Consider the following 4,342-nt stretch of genomic DNA (forward strand, 5'->3'; position numbering starts at 1 on the left):
TAAAGGACATGGGGCAATGCACGAAACAATTCAGTGGGGAGGAAGATTTGTGTACGTACAGATTTTTGTGAGATAATTATCAGGAACTACAAACAATTTTGTAATTATTTGGGAACAGGTATTTTGAAAGGAGGATTAGGGAGAGCTGAGGATGGGTCCAAAGGCAGGCAGAGAGAGGACTGGAGTCTCAGTGTGGGAGGAGGAGGTTCTGCTTTATGCCTCGGACAGCTCTCATCTAGCATGAGACCATGAGGTTGCATTTTGTAATGATCCGTCTGGGAAGACTTCATGAAGGATGAAAAGAACAGGTTGGCCTAGAGGAGAACAGCAGATTATAAGTCAATTTGCAAGTGTCCGGGTTAGATACCATGAGAGTGCTGGGGCCGGAGAGAACAAAATGTTCAGAGGTATTTACCCAGTTCCCTCAACAATCCTGCACCTTTGGCAGCATGTGCACGACAACTGGAATGATACAGAGAAGATTGGCATGGCCCCTTGCAAGGGCGACATGCAAACTCGTGAAGCATTTCCATATTTTAAAAAAATCGATTACTTACCAATGTAGGGGCATTGGGAGTGTCCATAGGGGCCAAGGGGGAAATAAGATTGTAAGCATATTTTCAGATTTCTCTTTGAGATGTGATTAGATTTTACTGGTCGTAGTAGTGACCTCTAACACGGAACCTAACCCTACTGGCAGTGGTGTTCCTCGTAGTACTAATACTACACCTAGCGGTAGGAGTACTGTTACTGCTGCTGCTGTTACTATTTCTAGTAACACAAGTAGCACTGAAGTGCTCGCTGAGCAGTAGGCAGAGCCTGCTTCCTCCATGTGCCCTTCACTCAGAGGGGTCCTGCTCTTGGCTCAATGCTCTGCTCTCACCATCTTGAAATTTTCCATTTTTTTCCCCAGGTGGGCCAATCTTGGCTGTCATTCTCTATTCATCTGTCTCTTCAGATTTCTAGAGGGCAATTCACTCTGCGACCTCCATTCTTTGATGGAACTAAGATTTTCAGTTTGTTTTCTTGCAAGGACAGGAGTGATGACTTCCAAGGTCTTTTACACATCAGAGCTGACATCAGAGGAGGCTCGCTTCCAGGTTGCTCCATGTCGATCCCGAAGAGCCCTATGGAGCCTCAGGGAGACATTCGGGAATGCTCGTCTTCATCCAACAGAGATAGAGCTGGTTCAGATATGTCAGGCAGCGTCAGACAAATGATTGTCTTCTGGGTTACTCTTCTGGGATGACTGCATGCATGGCTGAGGCTTCCCTGTGGATGCCTCAGGACTAAGTGCTCAGGAGAAGGATGTCTGAGCTGGGGGTCAGGAAGGTTGGGTTTAGACTCGGAGGTAACTATAGGCAAGACGAGAGAAAGCTTAGGGAGGGATGGGTGACCAAAAGAGTGTTAAATACTATAGAGAGATCAGGGGATTCAGGCTCAGAAAAGTGTCCTTGAATTTGAGCAAACCTCTTGAATTCAAGAAGCAGCTTTATTTTACCAAAATACCCAATATAATAAATGTGTTCATTTAAAAAAGTGTTTGAGGAATAATAGCATCAAAATCTCCCAAGCTATAGGAAAGTGAAGTTCAGCCTAGCTGAACTTGCAATAACTCATTTATAATGCAAATCCAAGGAGGCAGTGAAGTACCATTGAGAAGCTGTGCTTCTGAGAGAGGGAGACCCTAGTCTATGGCACTATTCGAGAGTATTTATAAATACAGTGACAGAGAGTACGTGAATGTACATATGCAAATAAATAGGAAGTGTGTGAAATATAATAACATTTCAATTTGAGTAAGAATGTAGATGGGGCGCCTGGGTGACTCAGTCTGTTAAGCTTTCGACTCTTGATTTGCTCAGGTCATGATCTCAGGGTCCTAGGTTCGAGCCCTGTGTTGAACTCTGCTCTCAGGGTGGAGTATGTTTGAGATTCTCTCTCTCTCTCCCTCTCCCGTTTCACCCCAACACAAATAAATAAATATTTTTTTATTATGTTATGTTAATCACCATACATTACATCATTAGTTTTTTTTTTTTTTTTTAAGATTTTATTTATTTATTTGACAGAGAGAGACACAGCAAGAGGGGGAACACAAGCAGGGGGAGTGGGAGAGGGAGAAGCAGGCTTCTTGCCGAGCAGGGAGCCCAATGTGGGGCTCGATCCCAGGACCCTGGGATCATGACCTGAGCCAAAGGCAGACGCTTAACGACTGAGCCACCCAGGCGCCCCTACATCATTAGTTTGTTTTTTTTTAAATTTTTTTATTGTTATGTTAATCCCCATACATTACATCATTAGTTTTTGATGTAGTGTTCCATGATTCATTGTTTGTGTATAACACCCAGGGCTCCATGCAAAATAAATCTTTAAATAAAAGAATGTGGATGGAAACAATTTCAGATGAAACATGAAAAGACAAAACTGAATAAAAGATGGAGCTGAGATGAGTTTTCTTGAACATCATAGTAAAGACCTGCCTCTCCTTTCTCGACAGATGAACGTGCGAGCCCGTGCAGCCGCCCTGCTCTCCTTGTCCCCTCCCTCAGGTCCCCATTTTAAGGACTAACCAAGATGAACGGCTGCAGGTGGACTGACTGTCACATTTTGGGGCCCTATGGGAGTTCTATACTTTCATAAGCAATCCTGGGGTTTTTAACTATGCACATTCAAGCCACCATTACACTGTGGTTCAAGTTCAAGCCACCATTAAACTGGTAGTACCCGCAAGTTGCTAAGATGCCCACTGAACCAGAAAGCAATCTGAACACCCTAAAACATCATGAGATGCTGCTCTGTCTGACACGGGTTCAACAGGGATTCTCAATCCCCTTGCTTTAAAACAATTTTGGTGATGGTTCCATCCATTACAAAATTATAAAATTATTGAGCCGAGCTCCTGGAGTGTGGGTTTGAAAGTATAGGCACCTATAATTATCTATCTGATCACCTCCTTTTGTACTTTGAAGATGCCTGCCCAGTGCAACCTACACCAGCATTTTAGGTTTATACATCATTAAACTGATGAACTGAGCTAGAGCATTTACTTAAACACAGACGCTACTCTTGCAAGTTTACGGCCAATTCACAGTTTATGTTGTTCTATTGGGTTTAAATAATTCAAATATGACCTCCTGGCACCAGAGCAAATGAGCATGAGATGACATCAGTGAATCAGTGTGAAATGATTTTGTGCTTTCTGCTTGTCCCCCAGCTCCTAATTCGCACTCCAGTGAGATAGCTTCTGCTTCAGGGTTTATAGATGTGAGAAGAGGCGATTTTTTGCCCATCCTATTATAGCAAATGAGACCGAATTTTACTGAGAATTTAAGTTACCCCCACGTCCACTGCAAGTTTGCCTGTTGTCACCGGAAACAGTAGCTTGTTCATGAATGTTTCATTCAGAGGAGTGTTTGGTCTGACGTGCAGGGCAGACGTCATGCTTTTGTAAGCGAGCTGAAGACATGGCTTCTGAACAGTCACTCAGCAGTTGGCAAATGTATCTTCCCTGAGACCCGAACAAGGAAAAATTCCTTTCTTGCCTGCAGAACACCTTGTTCCAAAGGGTGGAGAGAGGGCAGCATAATTTCATTCCAGGTAAAACGGAAGTTAGACAAATTTGTGACTCACAATTTGAGAATGCAGTTTTAACTGTCTCTGGTGGTCTGGATTATTTTAATCCACAAAGATTTAAAATTACATTGCATCGTCCCTTTTCCTGTAGAAAGGAAGCTAGCTACCTTGGATGTGGCTCCAAGTAAATGAAGTGATTACCTCTCCAAACCACCTGAAGAAGGAAGGGCGTGTGTGGCACAGAAGCTCACGCTGGAGGAGCAAAGTGTTGCCCAAGCAACTAGGTTTTACACGATGGAGGGTTTAGTGCCAAAAGAGCTAGCCTTGGGACATGGCGAGGGAGTTATTAAAATCAGCTCAAAGGTTAGCAGGAGGATTCCGAAGACGGCACATTGTCCAAAAGGAGGGCTGAAGGCAGGTACGTTGTGCCCGGTGGCAGCAATTACAGACTGGCAGCTTAGAGCGAGCCAGGGGCATTCATCAAGGCCACCGCCACTCACTTCCCGAAAGAAGTTGTAATGTCTGTTTATCATAGAGCCTAATTCCCCAATGAAGGGAACAAAGGCAAATATCAAAATAGAGCAAATTTTTTTGACACTAGGAGTGAAGCAAGGGACTAACGTCTTCTCAATCCCATCTTTGTTAAAACAAACTCTTGCCTTGGCAGCTCATTTCTGATGTCAGTCAGACCCTACGCATTAGCACCAAACAGTGCCTGTGACTCAGCCACAAAAGAGAGTAGGACATAAATGGGACAGTGATTCTA

General features: G+C 43.9%; 1 non-coding gene across 1 annotated transcript; it reads left to right on the forward strand.

The window, feature by feature from the left end:
* The first annotated feature begins 433 nt into the window (after nt 1-433).
* Nucleotides 434-538, forward strand: LOC118519448 (U6 spliceosomal RNA). The gene has a single exon (XR_004909166.1). It is a non-coding gene; the product is annotated as a U6 spliceosomal RNA (small nuclear RNA).
* Nucleotides 539-4,342: the final 3,804 nt, after the last annotated feature.

Source organism: Halichoerus grypus, chromosome 2 (genome assembly GCF_964656455.1).
Source record: "Halichoerus grypus chromosome 2, mHalGry1.hap1.1, whole genome shotgun sequence".
Classification (NCBI taxonomy): domain Eukaryota; kingdom Metazoa; phylum Chordata; class Mammalia; order Carnivora; family Phocidae; genus Halichoerus; species Halichoerus grypus.